Consider the following 18,431-nt stretch of genomic DNA (forward strand, 5'->3'; position numbering starts at 1 on the left):
CTAAAGCCGTCGTCCTGCCTTGGCCTCCCCAGTAGTTGGGACTACAGGCATGAGACACCACATCCAGCTAATTTTTTAATTATATCTCTGCATATAGATATACATACACATGTACATATGCATATACATGCACATATACATACACATATATCTACCCATATACATCCTGTGATTTATTTTCAACATACATAAGATAGTGTTAATATCCTCAATATATTAAAAATAAGTCTTCCAAACAAATAAGACACATACAAAAACAGGATGCTGGCTGGGCACAGTTGCCCATGCCTATAATCCCAGCACTTTGGGAGGTGAAGGAGGGAGGATGGCTTGAGGCCAGGAGTTTGAAATCAGCCTGGTCAACACAGTGAGACTCTGTCTCTACAAAAGAAAAATTAAAAAATTAGCTGGACATGTGAACACTGCAGGTAATTATTGGCCTTTTGATATGGTGTGCATGTTCATCTCCTCCAAATCTCATGTTGAAATGTGATCCCAAATGTTGGAGGTGGGGCCTAGTGGGAGGTGTTTGGGTCGTGGGGGCAGATGTTTCATGAAAACAACTTTTTCTCACAAAGCCACACAGCTCAAAGTCATGGGACTGAACACCTGAGCCCAGATCCTTCCGCTATAGCATAGTGGCCTCCATGGTCACAAACATGGCACAAGGTATAAGGCAAAGATCTAAGACCAGGCAGAGTTAAGGCAAGAGAGGGATCAGGAAAAGCCCATGGCATCAATATGGGGGGCTTCTGCCCCTTTCCTGCTGGAGTCTTGCCACAGCCCAAAGGTGTTCTTCTTGCCCACTGCAAGAAAAAGCCAGAACATTGAGACAGCAGTGTTGCAGTAGAGAAAGGGTTTAATTATCACAAAGTAACTAAACAGAAGGATGGGAGATGTTTTTCAAATCTGCCTCCCCAAGAATTCAGAAGCTAGGGATTTTAAGGGCACTTGGGCAGGCAGAGGGCTGGGAAACTGAAACAATTGATTTGCTGGGGACAGAAATCACAGGTGTCTCTAAACTGTCTTTGAGCAGCTGAGTCAGTTCCTGGGAGGGGATTTCAGATCATGTGGCATCTCTTGATCTCCTGGAATGCCAAATCTGAAAAATATCTCAAATACTAGTCCTTTAGGTTTCACAATAGTGAAGTTATCTATAGGAGCAGTTGGGGAAGTTACAAATATTGCGACCTCCGGTTATGTGACTCTGGGGCAGTGAGCAACTTATAGAAAAGCAAACTAAACAAGCAATGGATGGTTATAGTTCAACCTATTCTTTAGCAAAGTTGTAGGCCTCTAGCATAATTCTTTTTTTTTTGTTTTGTTTTTTGTTTTTTTCTTTTTTTTTTTTCTTTTTGTATTTTTTTTTTTTTTATTATACTTTAAGTTCTAGGGTACATTGCATAACGTGCAGGTTTGTTACATATGTATACTTGTGCCATGTTGGTGTGCTGCACCCATCAACTCGTCAGCACCCATCAATTCATCATTTATATCAGGTATAACTCCCAATGCAATCCCTCCCCCCTCCCCCCTCCCCATGATAGGCCCCGGTGTGTGATGTTCCCCTTCCCGAGTCCAAGTGATCTCATTGTTCAGTTCCCACCTATGAGTGAGAACATGCAGTGTTTGGTTTTCTGTTCTTGTGATAGTTTGCTAAGAATGATGGTTTCCAGCTGCATCCATGTCCCTACAAAGGACGCAAACTCATCCTTTTTTATGGCTGCATAATATTCCATGGTGTATATGTGCCACATTTTCTTAATCCAGTCTGTCACAGATGGACATTTGGGTTGATTCCAAGTCTTTGCTATTGTGAATAGTGCTGCAATAAACATACGTGTGCATGTGTCTTTATAGCAGCATGATTTATAATCCTTTGGGTATATACCCAGTAGTGGGATGGCTGGGTCATATGGTACATCTAGTTCTAGATCCTTGAGGAATCGCCATACTGTTTTCCATAATGGTTGAACTAGTTTACAATCCCACCAACAGTGTAAAAGTGTTCCTATTTCTCCACATCCTCTCCAGCACCTGTTGTTGCCTGACTTTTTAATGATTGCCATTCTAACTGGTGTGAGATGGTATCTCATTGTGGTTTTGATTTGCATTTCTCTGATGGTGAGTGATGATGAGCATTTTTTCATGTGTCTGTTGGCTGTATGAATGTCTTCTTTTGAGAGATGTCTGTTCATATCCTTTGCCCACTTTTTGATGGGGTTGTTTGTTTTTTTCTTGTAAATTTGTTTGAGTTCTTTGTAGATTCTGGATATTAGCCCTTTGTCAGATGAGTAGATCACAAAAATTTTCTCCCATTCTGTAGGTTGCCTGTTCACTCTGATGGTAGTTTCTTTTGCTGTGCAGAAGCTCTTTAGTTTAGCTGATAAGCAACTTCAGCAAAGTCTCAGGATATAAAATCAATGTGCAAAAATCACAAGCATTCTTATACACCAGTAACAGACAGAGAGCCAAATCATGAATGAACTTCCATTCACAATTGCTTCAAAGAGAATAAAATACCTAGGAATCCAACTTACAAGGGATGTAAAGGACCTCTTCAAGGAGAACTACAAACCACTGCTCAGTGAAATAAAAGAGGACACTAACAAATGGAAGAACATACCATGCTCATGGATAGGAAGAATCAATATCGTGAAAATGGCCATACTGCCCAAGGTTATTCATAGATTCAATGCCATCCCCATCAAGCTACCAATGAGTTTCTTCACAGAACTGGAAAAAACGGCTTTAAAGTTCATATGGAACCAAAAAAGAGCCCGCATTGCCAAGACAATTCTAAGTCAAAAGAAAAAAGCTGGAGGCGTCACGCTACCTGACTTCAAACTATACTACAAGGCCACAGTAGCCTCTAGCATAATTCTAACCTTGTTACCTTTTGTTAGTCTTCACAAATAAGATTGCAATTTTCAAACAAAGAAGGGAACAGCTCCAGGAAGGGGCTACTATGGCCTCCGCACAAGAATGAGCAAAAGCAAACTAGCCTGGTAGAAGCAAGATGAAGTCAGGTATGTTCGATTTCCCTTACTACTACAATTTTTGCAAAGGTGATTTTAGCTTCAGAAATTAGCCCCACATCTTCTGCCAACCCCTCTGGAGACAAGGGCCTGCACTGACCTCCTGGGCCTGTGGGGGCTTCAGGGTAAAATGCACAGACTGAATTCACAAGGACCATGCCAGGAAGCTCCAGCCCAGAAGCCCAGTGCACAAACCCTTAGCTGCATTTCAGAAGAAGAAAGCTTTAACCCAGCAGTGCACATAAGAATCAGAGAGAGTGCTGGGCAGAAAGTTGATCCCCAGACCCCATCCCAGACACTCTGATGCAGGAAGTCTAGGCTGATGCCCAGAAATTACATTCTAATAAGCATCTCAAGCCTTTCTAGTGGAGAAGGTCAGCCACACATCACATCAAGAAATACTGTTGAAAGCAATCCTGGAACAAAAATTGAGGAACAGTATACAAAGCAACAGGCCTATGCTCTTGAAAAATGTCAAGGTCGTAAGAGACAAAAACCGAAGAATTGTTCAGATTAAAGATACGACAACGAATGCAATTTTATCCGGAAATGGATCCTGGACCAGAGACAATATCTTTTCTCTTGCTGTAAAGGACATTAGTGAAACAATAGACGAAACTTGAATAAGATATGTAAATGAGATAATAATATTGTATGGATGATAATTACATGATTTTGATCAATACACTGTGGTTATGTAAGAGAATGTCCTTTATTTAGGAAATGCATGCTGAAGTATTCAGGCTAAAGAGGAAACTTGTCTACGACTTATTCTTAAATGACTCAGAAAAAAAATAATATGGTATAGGCTGGGAGCGGTGGCTCATGCCTGTAATCCCAGTACTTTAGGAGGCCGAGGTGGGCGGATCACCTGAGGTCAGGAGTTCAAGACCAGCCTGGCCAACATGGTGAAATTCCATCTCTACTAAAAATACAAAAATTAGCTGGGTATGGTGGCGGGTGCCTGTAATCCCAGCTTCTCGGGAGGCTGAGGCAGGAGAATTGCTTAAACCTGGGAGGTAGAGGTTGCAGTGAGCTGAGATTGTGCCACTGCACTCCAGCCTGGGCAACAGAGTGAGACTCTCTCTGAAAAAAAAAAAAAATACACTATATACATATGTAATATGTGTGTGGAGAGAGAGCATAAGAGAGAATGATAAAGCCAGCAAACGTGGAAAATAACATTTGGGGAATCTGGGTGAAGAGTACACAGAAACTCTTTATATGAGTTTTGTAACTTCTACTTATTTATTCAGAGATGGAGTCTTGCTCTTTTGCCCAGGCTGGAGTGCAGTAGTGCAATCTCAGCTCACTGCAACCTTCATCTCCTGGGTTCAAGCAATTCTCCTGCCTCAGCCACCCGAGTAGTTGGAACTACAGACGTGCACCATCACACTTGGCTAATTTTTGTATTTTTAGCAGAGATGGAGTTTCACCATGTTGTCCATGCTGGTCTTAAACTCCTGACCTCAAGTAATCCACCGGCCTCAGCCTCCCAAAGTGCTGTGATTACAGGCATGAGCCACTGTGCCCGACTGAATTTTACAACTTCTAAGTCTGGAATTATTTTAGACACAAACACTCTAGGAAGAAGCTGAGTCACCTTCACTTGATGAGAAAGGTACAGGGTTTGGAACAGGTTCCTACGGTGGGGAAGGGGATGGTGGAAGGATGAGCAGGCTCTAGTTTGCACCAGGACCCATCCCCACTCACACACCCCCATCCCTGTCATTGCCTCTCTTCTCCTAGTAAACTTCTCCTCAGGTCCCAGCTGAGAAGTCACCTCCCAAGAGCCTGTCCAGGATGTGCTGAGCACCCTCCTGTGCTCCAAGGCTCCTTGGCACTGTGCTCCTCCCACCCCAGCCTATGAGCCTCTCAGGGGCTGAAGGTTGTTGGGGGAGACTGTGTCTTAATTTGTCTTTGTGTCCCTAGGCCTGGCACAAAATTTACCACATGCCAATGATTAAAAGAGATCCACTTTTATTAATAGTTTCCTATTCCTGAGAGCCAACATTTTGCAATACACACCAGCTAAGTGCTGCCTAACCTCTGTGTCAATAATACCTATGAAAACCCATAAGGCAGGTCTAATTACTCCCACTTAATGACGCTTACAGAAATGAAGTGACTTGCTTTAAAAAAAAAACATTGAATAAATCCACACATGCGTGCATGAAAGAAAAAGGGGCAGAGTACTCTGTGACCCGAGAGAAGCCAAAGGTGTGTGTATTAGGGGGTAAGAGGGGAACCTCAGGAGACAAGCTCCAGTACCTAAGGAAGTGGACATTCTCATGGTCAGGACTGTCCAACATTGAACCAGCTGCCTTGGTAGTGAGTGAGCACCCTGTCTTGGAGGTGTGCAAGCAGAGGGCCCCACCTTAACAGGAGTAAGAGGATGGTGGCTGGACGCCTGGGAGGGGCTGACTTTATGATTCTGATGGCAGCAGGTGGTTTCTGAGTTGGTCCAATGGGAGAAGGGACCTGGGACACAGGGTAAGACCCACATTGGCTCTCTTTTCACCCCTACCTCATGTAGCCAAGTCCTGGTCCATTGAAACATTCACTTTAAATTGGCCCTTGCACGTAAATAATTTTTAAGCTGTTTTGCAACAAAACCATGGCCTCATTAGACTTTAAAGAAGGAGGAGACCCCCAAACAAACTAATAGTGGTCATGCGGGCTAGCCCCACATGGGGCTTGACAGCCAACTGGGACATTCAGAATCTCACCTCCTCAGCCACAGCCAGACCCTGGCTCCCCAGCCCCAGACCCCCACAGCCTGTGATGTGGGGCCCTGACCTGGGCTTCTTCCCTGTCCCGCCCCGTATATCTCAAAGCAGGCCTCTTCTTTCCAGCTCCTCCTGCCAGACCACTGCTAGGGTTCACCTGGCAGCCCCGCAAGGCCAGCTTCCACTCAATGCTGCAACCCATGGCCAGAGAGCTCTTTCTAAAGCATAGCCAGGCGGGGTGACTCGCCTGCTGAAAACCCTCCAACTGTCTCCTACCATGCTGAAAATCAAGTTCAACTTTCTCTCCATACCCTGCAAGGCCCTGTCTGATCTGGCCTTCCACCCTTAGCCCCATCTAGCTGCCCATACACACTCATCTGACTGCTCTCCTCTCTGAAAATTCCATAGGAATTTTAAGAACAGCTTACCAATTTGTGCAACAACAACAACAACAAAAAAAAAAAAAAAAAACAAAAGAAAACAGCTGGAATTTTGATAAGGTTGCGTGAATCTTTCAATTGATTTGGGGTGTATTGCCATCTTATCAATATTTTCTCTTCCAATCCATGAACATAGGATGTAGAGGACTTTGCCCTCTGCCAGATGTGCCCTTTTTGACTCTCTGGTCTCCTTGATGAACTCCTGCTTCTACTCCTGGATCCCTGGAGGAGTGAAGGATGCACCATCACAAAATGTGCCAGATTGGTATATTGATTACTTTGAGTTGAAAACATTGGAGTAATTGTAATTTCCAAAAGGGCTAGCTGACCTGTCTCTTCCTGCATATAGCAAGTGATAAAGACTCCTTCGGAGGGAGGGGGGACCCTTTGTCATACCAGGGTAAGAAAATAGCCCTTGTAACCACAGACTGAGACTTGGGGGCTGCGATGGATAAATATGACTGAATATACTTTACATAGTAACCCTCAACATCCACTAGTTCCACGTACCAGTACCCCATATATCTCCTAGTGGCTCCCCTAGAAAATTTGTTGTTCCTATCAAAATTTTCTTTGTCCTGTCATTTCTTCTCAAGTTTATAGTTGTCCAAAAAGTATAAAAGCATCTTGCTTTGGCCACTTCTGACTTCACTTTCTTGTGAAGATCCCTGGGTACACGTAAAACTAATACAAAGTGTATGCTTTCCTCTTGTTAATCTGCCTGATGTCAATTTGGTTTCTATCTTGCATAAGAGCTAAAGGAGTCTGGAGGTGATCTCTGCCCACTGCAACCTTCTGGAGCATCCTCTCTCTCAGAACCCTTCCCTGCACCAGGCCCTCCTCACTGTGTTCTTAGGGCCTCTGGACTTGCCCATCTGGGCATAAGTGTACCCCACTAATCTCTTCCCATTTTCATTCCCCAGCTAGACTTGTCAATCCCATGAGGACAGGGACTGTTTTTCCTGACATTGCTTCCCCAGCACTGAGCACATGCCTGTTGCATTGTAAAGGTTCAACAACTATGTGGATTGCAATGGCTGGCTGGAAGAACCAGTGAGAATACCTAAAGGCACATTAAACATGCTTCCCCAAAGAAACAAAGAAACAAGTATACACGCAAAAGAATGAATGAACTGACGCTTACACAAATGTAGGTAGATAGTTAAGCGACAGAGCATCCCCCCAAGCTTTGAAAGCAATGGTTCTCCACCCTGGCTCCAGGTTGGAACCACCTAGGCCTCCATCTCAGATCAATCAACTCGGAATCTTTAGGGGTGAGGCTGAGTTTCACCTTTTTTAAAGTTCCTATTGATTCTAGCATATAGTCAGGGTTGAGGGGTTCCCAAAGTACAGTTCCGGAACAGCAGTGTGAGTGTCACCTGGGGACCTCAGAGTTTCTCAAGCTGCATAGAAATCAGTGGAATCGGGAGGCCTGGGATTGGGGGGTGCCCGACTATGTGTGTGTCTAACAAGTTCTCAGATGCTGCTGAGGCTGCTGGTTGTGGGGGGTCGCACTTTGAGACCCACAGGTCCAGAGGTCTTCTTTCTCTCTAGTCCTTTAGTGAAGGAAGGATTGGAGGAGGTGACGGATACTGCTTCCTGGTCCAGAGACAAGAAACCCTAAAAAGGTGGGACAGAGATTGCTCTATCAATTGTTCTGTTTCTTTACTTTCCCATTTTTGTAGATTAGGAACCTGAGACCTTGGGAGGAGCAGAAATTTACCCAAAGCCCAGGATCAATCTTGGAAACACTGACTTAGCAGAATATGTCCTGAGCACTTGGGACGTGCCAGGGGCACATATGGTATATGCTAAGCGCTCAAGGACCGGCCTCTTAGCTCCACCCTGCCTCTTCCAACTTGACACCAGCACCCCAAGGTCAGAACCCTAGGGACAGGTCGGGGCTCAGCTCCAACTCACCTGGCCTGCCGAGGAAAGCAGGGCTGGGTGCCAGGCATCCTGCTTCCCTCATGCCCTGATGGGAAAAGCTGATCTACCCCCTGCTCCCTGAGCTCCCTGAAACTGCTAAAGCCCAAGAGGAACATCAGGAGCAAATGAGGCAAGGAAGCCAACTGTCGGCTCCCACTCACAGCGGTGCGGGAGACGCTTCCTCTCCCTGGGGGACGCTCAGGTCCCACACAGCCCATTTTCTTGCCTGTCGAGGTGGTCTCTGGAGATGGTGTGAAAAACTCAGTTGAATGGTGAAGCAACAGCCATTTCCCTCCTCCTCCTCAATACCAGACTCTGATCTTGTTCAGGTATCAGGTGGCCTTGTGCTACAGAGGGGCGGGGGCCTCATTCCAGGGCATGACTGATCCACGTCAATCATACCACTCCATTTCCCTGGAAGTGATCGGTGGAGTCATGGGCATGGGAGCAATTATGGCCAATGAGGTGTGAGGATGAGAGAAGGGGAAATGAAACTGGAAAGGTTTTTGCTCTTATAAGTAGATACTGGACCAAAAAAGAAAGAGAGAGAGATGGATGAATAGATGGATAGACGGATGGACAAACTATGAAGATAAGATAAATTATAGTAAAATGCAGAGTGCTAATGGTATAATCTAGATGGTCAAGTACGCAGGTGCTCACTCTATTATTCACTCAACTTTTCTGTATGTTTAAAACTTTTCATAATGATGTGTTTTAAAAGCATGATGCCTGAGTGTCTACTAAAGTTGAATATATGCAATTCCACTCCTAGGTATACGCCTAACATAAGAACAGAAGCACGTTCTTTTTTTCTTTTTTCTTTCTTTCTTTTTCTTTCTTTTTTTTTTTTTTTTTTGAGACAGTGTTTTGCTCTATCACCCAGGCTGAAGCACACTGAAGCTTCCATTTCCTGGGCCCAGGTGATCCCCCTACTTTAGCCTCCCAAAGTGCTATCGGCATGCCACCATGCTCAACTAATTATTTTGTTTTTTGTAGAGATGGGGTCTTGCTATGTTGCTCAGGCTGGTCTCGAACTCCTGGGCTCAAGCAGTCCTTCTGCCTCAGCCTCCCAAAGTGCTAGGATTACAGGCGTGAGCCACCGTGTCCAGCCAGAAATGTATTCTTAATGTTCACCAAAAGATATGTGCAAGAATGTTTATAGCAGCACTATCTTTAATAGCAAAAACCTGAAAACAGTCGAATGTTTGTCAACAGAAGAATGAATAGACAAACTGTGATGTATTCGTGCAATAGAATACTACACAGCACTGAGAATTAACAAACGGCAACTACACACAACAGGGTAAATCACACTAATATAATGCAGGGCAAAGACACTAAAAGTACAGAATGCATGATCACATTTCTATAGAGCTCATAGCAGGCTGACGTGAATGGTGCTGTTAGATTTCAGGAGATCAGTGGCGCTTATTGGAAGGTAGCAACTGGAAGGTAGGGCAATAGGAGCTCTTGCAGGGCTGGTGACATTCTGCTGGCTGAGCTGGTGCTAGTTACAGGGAAGCAACTGAGCTGCATGCTTTTTTTTTTTTACACCTTTCTTTATATATGTTATGCTTCGATTAAGAGTTCAAGATGCATATGCTTGAAGTGAAGCCTCCCCCTTCTCTGATTCTCCACACAGCTAGGTGAAGTGAAGATGTTGGAGTTTCTGCTGGCATCTATGATGCCAAGGAAATGAGCCAGCCTCCCTAGATGGCAAAACAGAAAGATGGAGGCTGAGCCTAGGTGACATTGTTGTCAACCTTGACACTAGCACAACTGTAAGAGGTGGGGACTATCATTGATCCCATCTAATCCCCCAGGACACCAAGGCTTAGAGAAAAAGCTTAGAAAATCCCCACCCCACCTCGGAGTGGACATTCTAGTTGTTCCTGAGTTAGACGTGAGCATTCAGAATAACAATACAAGGGAAGACCCACCAAAAGAGGAACTGGACAGTTCAGTGGACGTGGAGACCACTGTGGGCTGGGGTGTCTGGGGAGCTTTCCAGCTAAGATCTTGTTTTCTGGTTCCTGCTGCTTCTTTCACTATTCACCATGCCTTTCTCCCAGCTACCCACAACCCAGTCTCCGCTCAGCCGCACGAAGTTCCCCCAAACTCTACTGCTCTTCCCCTGTTGGCCTTTGCACAGCCTGTTTGCTCTGCCTGGAGGGCTCGCCTCCTTCCCTCCAGCAGCCTAACTCCAACTTCTCTCTCAGTCTTGGCTTTGGTGCTCTTCCTCCAGGAAGACATCTTGGACTCTCTCTTAGGAGCCTGAGGCTCGTGAAGCCAGAAGGAAGAGAGACGGTAAACCCCCACACTCGCCCACCTCTGGAGAGGCAAGTCCTTGTTCAGTCCTTCCAACAACCTTCCAAAGCAGGTAACACTGGTATTCTCAGCCCCAACTGGCAGGTTAAGAAGCTGAGGACCAGACAGGACAAGAGACTTCCATGAAATCACACAGCACTCTTTCCATCAGGAGACAGGCCCTGAATTACACCTGTGGAATTTGGCAACCACAGCAACAATGATAATGATACCCACTAAGGTTTATTTGGCATTTGCCGGGAAGGGCTCTAAAAATTTCATCTATATTAACTCATTTAATCCTCACAACATCTCCATGAAATAAATATTATTGTCCCAAAATTACAAGGAAGAAACCAGAGGTGTAAACAGATGAGAAACTTTCTCTTTCAACTACCAAATACTCATCATCAAATACCAAAATACTCACTAGTCACCAAATACTGAAAGCAACCAGAAAGATCTTCCTCATCCATCAAGTCTACAGATCTTTCAAAAATCATAACTGGCAGCATCAGAATGCAGAGAAATAAATACATCAGAGACATAGTACAGATGCATAGATTGATTTTTTTAAGCTTTCTGATCACAATTTGATAACAATATTTAGTAAGAATTCCTCTTTTTTTTTTTTTTTTTTTGAGACAGAGTCTTGCTCTGTCACCCAGGCTGGAGTGCAGTGGCTCAATCTCAGCTCACTGCAACCTCCGCCTCCCAGGGTCTAAGTGATTCTCCTGCTTCTGCCTTCGGAGTAGCTGGGATTATAGTGCCCACCACCATGCCTGACTAATTTTGTATTTTTAGTGGAGATGGGGTTTCACCATGTTGGCCAGGCAGGTCTCGAACTCCTGACTTCAGGTGATCCACCTGCCTCGGTCTCCCAAAGTGCTGGGATTACAGGCGTGAGCCACCGTGCTTGGCCTGTGTATTCTTTTTGACTCACCAATTCCACATCTAGGAATCTCTTTCTTAGGGAAATACTCAGAGACCCTGACTCAAATTTGTACTCGAAAATACGCATTGCAATATTACATTTAACAATGGCAACAAAAGAAAGGAATCCACCCAGAAGTTCAGCAATAGGGTTGGTCGGATAAACGATGACACTCCCAGTCCATGAAACATGACTCAGTCACTAAAAGTAATACTGTAAGAAAAAAAGTATCATTTTTCTAAAGTGTCTAAAATTCAAGGATGAGTAAAAGCAGAATACAAAACTATATGCACACGGTATTAGTTGTGCTGTATTGCATGATACTATTATACACCCAAAGGAACCCTCCCCAGGGTTAAGGATGTGTGCAGCAATATTGGTTGAATCTATTGAGCAAGGCTGGGAGGACATGCGATGATGCCTTCCTGCTCATAACAACCCCATGAGACAGTCGCAACAGTGTCACTCCCATTCTGCAGTTGGGACCACTGAGGCATAGGAAAGTAAGGTCCTCACCAAGGCCAGGACTGTCTGACTCCAGAGCACATGTTCAGGCCCTCACCAGCCTCTGGGTATGATATTATGGGTGGATGGTTAAAAGTTTTTATATACTTTTAAGAAGCTATTTTCCAAGCTGTTTCCAGTGAACATCTATCACTTTTATAATCAAGGACAGGAGGCAATAAAAATCATTTGTTTGTGCAAAGGGTACAAAAAGTTCCGGAAGGCTGTACATGCCCAGGTGTTACCGACAATTATCTCCAGCTGGCAGGAGGCCTGGAGCACTGTGGGCTCTTCATTTTGCTCTATTTTGTCATTTTTCTGCAGAAAGTGAGCACACAAGTTATTTAGAATTCGGGTGTTTGGTGCCTGGGACTTCTGTCAGGGTCTGCGGTGTCTGGAGTGGGGCCTGCTCTGATCCAGTGGCGGTACCTCTAGAACCCTGCCCACCTTCTCCCCACAAGCCTAGGCCATGGCCACCCTCATCCCCACTAGAAAAGCATGGCACCAACACCAGCTTCTGCCTCTCCTTGTCCCTTCCCAAGAGGGCCATGTCCTTGTTCATCTCTAACTTTCAATTAACCAGGCACCAGGCTCCGGCTCAGAGGCTGAGCAAATGTTCCAAGGAAGGAAAGAAAATCCAGCCCAACAACTCCAGGAGGACGCTTCCTTTTAATTAAAGTGAGGATCACGGTGGCTCTAAAACCCCTTTCTGATGAAACGTGAAGGTGGCCAGGGAGGTGTCCTTGAGAGCAGCGCTGGGTAGGGCAGGGCGGCAAAGGTGTGGTGAGGGAGCCAGCCTCCCACCTCTGCATCCCTCATTAGACTCCTTCAGGGCTGGGGCCTTCTAGCTGCGCTGAGGAAGGGTAGCTGATGTCACAGGGCCCTGATAATTAGAATCCAGGACCTCCGAGAGGGCTGCCACAGGATGGCACCAGGATGGTCGCTAACATTAGCCATTAGGGGTGTTACTGAGGGGAAAGCCTGTGCAGGTCAAGTCTGGAAACGAGGCTCTGGGCTTGGCCCGAGCAGAGCTCCAGGCTTCCTTGCTCCTCCTGCTCCCAGGGTCTGCCTGGCTTCTCTGGTTTTCTGTTTGAACAGAATGGAGGGAAGGAAGGACCGTGCTCACTTCTCTTGAGCCCATTTCTCAGAGGCCCGCAAAGGAAGGGTGTACCCAGCCCCAGCCCAGGGGAAAGAAGGCCCTTGCCTTTGTGTCTCACTCACATCACGCCCTGCAGCAGGGCCGGAGGTTCCCACAAGATGATGAATGGTGGAGATGGTGGTGGTTGCAGTCATACAGCCAAGGCCTGTGGAACATAACTACTGCTTGGGGGGGGCATCAATAAGAGGGCAGATTTGGCCACTCGGCCTTTGTGGGTTTGAATCCCAACTCTGTTACTCCCTAGCTGTATCACTGAGTGCAACTTAATTCCCCTCTCTGGGCCTCATCTTCCTCATCTGTAAAACAGAGCTGACACTGATGCCTGCCTCACAGAGCTGTGTTGTGAGGATGAAATTAGTGAACATGTGTAAAGTGTAAGAACAGTGTCTGCTTCACCTGCCCTCAATTAATGTCAGCTGTTACTAAGACATTTTACACTTATTCAGATTAACTCAATAATTCATCCCAATACCCAACGTGGTAGTCACTTTCATTATCCCTCTTAGCACATGCAAAAATAGGCACAGAGAGGCTAAGAAATTTGCCCAAGAGCCAGGATTCCAACCCAGGCCCTGTGGCGCCACAGCCCACGTGCTTGGCTATCATTTTATTAAATATTCTGCTCCTCATTGTGGATGTATAGATGTGGACTTGCAGGCATGGATGGTATTCTGTAGCAAATTTTTACAAGATGGCGAATATTAAGGGAGTGATTGGCAGAGTTGAATGGGCAGGGGCTCTGGGATCAAGCCAGCTTGAGCTCAAGCCTCAGTTCTGTTGATTTCTGGGTGTGTTCCTTGGAGCAAGACACTCCTTCCTCATCTGTGAAATAAGACTCACAGTCAGGTCCCTTCTGAGGGAGGCAATGGAGTAAGGAGGTGAGGAATGGTCTGCAGGAGGGGTTGTGGGAGGTAAGAAGGAGGAGGGGCACAGGGGAAGGGCCTGTCCTCTGTGGGTTCCAGACCCCTGCCCCTGAACAGGCTGCCTTTCCTCCTCCGCTCCCTGCCCCTGCAGCAGCCAGAGGCAGAACCCCAAAGCCCCAACCAGCATATCACTCAAAGTGATGAACCCTGGCTTCAGATCCCAGCAAGGGCACTGCTGGCAGTTGGAAGGGGTGCTGCTAAGGACTGCTGGAATGGGAAGGGTTCAGTGAGGACACCTGTCACTGGACCATCTGGGTCCTGTCTGAGGATACTCCCAGGAACACACCTGTACCCAACGCCTCTTCTTCTTCACCAGGCTCCTCCCTGTCTTCCACCTCCTGGCCTGCCCCCTCCAGTCCAGCCTCTATACTGCAGTGAAGGGATTAGTCTAAAATGCAGACCTTATCAGGTTGTTTTCTGGCCTAAACCCTCCCATGGCTCCCCACCATCCAAGCTCTTTGCCTTGACCCATGAAGCCCCATCCACCTGTTCTGAGGTTGTCTGTGAGTCCCTCTTCCATCCTTTGGCCACTGTACTCTCCCCTCTCAAATGCTAAACTCTTACCACACTGGACATTTGTTTGTGCCATGTTCTTGCACCGCACAGGGGCATTTGATCTTATAGATCCCTCTGCAAGAAGCACCTTTCTCCCCTTCTGGCCACCACCACCCCCAACCAAAACACATCTTCTGGGTTTCCTCCTGTTTATTCTTCAAGGCTGTACTTAACACGTTGCTTCCCTGAGGAAGCCCCTTCCATATTACCCTGACCCAGCTGGGTCAGCTGCCCTGCTTCGTGTTCCCACAATCTCCCAAGCTTCCCTCAGGGAGCATTTACCATAGTCTATTGTAATTATTTAAGAGTGTGTCTCTTCCACTGGACATAGGGAACCCCTTGAAGATAAGGACTGATTTTGAGTTGCTTATTATTTAAATTATGATGCTTGAGACAGAGAAGGGGCTAAAGGGTCTGCTGGGTGGGTGGATGGATGGATGGATGGATGAGACCATGACAGGTAGGTGGGTGGGTTGGTGGATGGATGGATGGATGGATGGATGGATGGAGGCATGGTAGGTAGGTGGGTGGGTGAGTTGGTGAATGGATGGGTGGGTGGATGGATGGATGGAAAGATGAAAGCATGGCAGTTAGGTGGGTGGGTGGGTTGGTGAATTGATGGGTGGGTGGATGAATGGATGGGTGGATAGGTGGATGGATTGATGGGTAGATGGATAAATGGATGGATGAATGGGAGCACGGTACGTGAGTGGGTGGGTGGGTGGATGGATGGATGGGTAGTTGGACGAATGGGAATATAGGCAGGTAGGTGGGTGGGTGCATGGATGGATGGGTAAGTAAGTGAGTAGACAGAGGGAATGATACATTGGTGGATGAATAATAAGAAAACAGATAATAAAATAAATGTTGGAAGAATGGAAGGGTGAGTAGGTGAATGGATGGATAGATGAATTATGGATGAATGCACAGACAGACAGATGGATGGATACAGTCCTTCCTCAATCGTTAGAGAAAAGCTCCAGTCTTTGGATTTCAAGGTTTGGAAGGTCATTATACCTCTCCCAGCCCTTAACTTTAATGGTCACAATGGCAGTAACATAGTTTTAAATCACGTTTTTAAATATTAAGGTCAAATTTACATAACGTGGTCGGGCACAGTGGCTCACGCCTGTAATCCCAGCACTTTGGGAGGCCAAGGCGGGCAGATCACTTGAAGTCAGGAGTTCAAGACCAGCCTGGCCAACATGGTGAAACCCCATCTCTACTAAAGATACAAAAATTAGCCAGACGTGACGGTAATCCTAGGGGAGGCTGAGGCAGGAGAATCACGTGAACCCAGAAGATGGAGGATGCAGTGAGCTGAGATCGCGCCACTGCACTCCAGCCTGGGCGACAGAGTGAGAATCCATCAAAAGAAATACAAAAAAAATGACATAATGTAAAGTTAACATTTTAAAGTGAACAATCCGGTACATTCACAATGTTGTAAAATCACCACCTCTATCTAGTTCCAAAACATTTTCATCATCCACAGAAGATAAACCCATTAAGCAGTTTCTTCCCATCATCCCCTCCCTCAGCCCCTGGAAACCACTAATCTAACTTCTGTCTCTGAATTTGCCTTTTCTGGACATTTCAAAGAACGCAGTCATGCAATTTGTGACCTTTTGTGTCTGGTTTCTTAAATAAGACTTTTGTAGGCGATAAAAACTAGTTTCTGAGGGCGGAGAGGAATCTGTAAAGTGGGCATATGGCATCTCCTGCCTGGTCACTCCTGCTTAGGAGACCAAAGTGCTCCTGGAAGCAGTAGGGGTTGACAAGCAGGTGGGGGAGGACCCCAGGGACGCAGGCTCTCCTGTGCCACCCACTAGCAGGCTTGACAGGGACTGAAGACATGCTGACGTCCCTGGTTGCCTAGCACCTGGCTTAGGGTCTGGCGCGCAGTGGAAACTTAGTAAGTAGGAGCTGGAGTGGCCTTCACTGAGTGGCGTGAAGACGGATTGGCGTGAGGATGGATAAAGATTCCCCCATCTCCTGGCTGTGTCATGGTCCCAGAGGGAGCCTGTCTTTCCCGTGCATCAGTCCCCACAGAGCCTTGCCGTGTGCCAGCAGCCTCAGCAAGCCCCTTCACTTAGTCTCCCCAACAACCCTGCAGAGCGGCCATCAGAAGACCCATTAGCAGAAAGGTGGCCAAGCTAGGTTAAGTGTGTTCCCCAAGTATCCAGCAACAGCTCCTGTGCTCTTTTCGCTGCAACATCTTGTCCCTTCTCTTCTCTTCCTCCTCTCTGTAGGGTCCCTGCTATCTACACATGATTCAAACCCTGGGGGATTTAGGCCCCTGTGTCTCACCCACAGCACTCTTTTCTTAACCATTTCCTGCTGCCTCCGAGTCCCAGACAGGCTCCCTCTTTCCTGGCATCTCTCTCTGCTCCCCTCTGCAGGCAGCAGTCAAAGGCATCTCCATGGTACAAGTCGGCCATCTGGTGTCTACATAGATTATAGCAGCCACGGAGGGAAATGAAGAGTGAGAACTTCCGGCCAGGGCAAGAGCTGGACCTCACCTCACAGCTCAGGGAGGAAGGTACAGGGGATGGGGCCCTAATTTAATCTGGGCTCTCCATCTGTGACTTGCCCTGTGCTAGGTGCTTTACCTGCATTGATCTCAGTTAATTCTCACATTAGTACTACAAGACCTACTCCTTACTGTATGTAGTAGGGGCTCCAAAATACTTGTGATGAAAGGACAAACATGCTATGATTCTACTTACATGAGATCCCTAGAGCAGTCTAATTCATAGAGACAGAAAGTAGAATGCTGGTTTCCAGGGGCTGGGTGCGGGGAACAAGGAGTGAGGATTTCATGAGTGCAGAGTTTTAGCTGGGAAAGACGAAAAGAGTTCTGGAGATGGATGGTGGTGACACTGCACAGCAGTGTGAGTGGACTCAGTGCCACTGAGCTGTGCACCTAAAAATGGTTAAATGGTAAATCTTATGCTATATATATTTTACCTCAATTTTTAAAATAACCATGTGAGTGAATCAACTAAGAAGAAATGAATAAATGCATACATGAATTGATGAATGCATAATGAAGATAATAATACCATTTATGGAATACTTAGTATGTACCAGTCATTGTGCAAAGTGTGTTTCAACTGAGAAGTGTTTTTATGAAGCCCCAACCCTGGAGGCCCTGCTTGTGGCTTTTGGGATACAGCAGTGAGCTAAGTTGCTACCCCACTAGAGCTGACATTTTGTGGGCAAGACAGTAAACAAGGGATATTAAGATGTCAGATGGTGGTACGTGCTATAAAGGAAAAAAAAAAAAAAAGGCAAAGCGAAAAGATGGAGAATGGCTTGGAGGGAGGTGGGAGAGTTCGTTCTGATGGGTGTCATTTCAGTTTCACAGATGAGGCATGGGAGGCTGGGGGGCTCGCCTAGGGTCACACAGCTAGGAAGTGGTCCAGGCAGGAACTGAACCCAGATCTGTCAGAGCCCAGCCCTGGAGCGCCTAACCACGCTGTGACCACGCGAGGGAACGGTGTTGTCTCTTGGCTCACATCCTGAGGCACGCACTTCAACCCTCTGAGGGCCTCAAAGCTGAGTCCCAGGGTTTGAGCAGGGTCTCCCTCTCTCATAGCCCGCCGGCTTCTGGAGGCGCAGATGGATCGTGCGTCCAGCAGGTGGCGCCGCGGCCCGACTCGGGCGCCCCAGCAGAACCAGCCTGCCAGTTGAATCTGTGCCAGGCTGGAGAGCGGGGTGCGGGCAGTAGGTACCACCTGAAGCGAGGCTGGGTCCGAGGCTTCGGGCAGAGATGTGCTGCTGTCAGTCGGGGAGACCAGCTTTAGAGGCTCAGCCCTGCGGGTCACTTCCGGTTATGGGACTTCGGCCCGCTGTGAGCTTCCCGCTCTGAATGGAGCCGGGCTGTCCATCCTTCCTCCAGGCTGCA

Source organism: Rhinopithecus roxellana, chromosome 1, assembly GCF_007565055.1.
Source record: "Rhinopithecus roxellana isolate Shanxi Qingling chromosome 1, ASM756505v1, whole genome shotgun sequence".
NCBI classification, from domain to species: Eukaryota; Metazoa; Chordata; class Mammalia; order Primates; family Cercopithecidae; genus Rhinopithecus; species Rhinopithecus roxellana.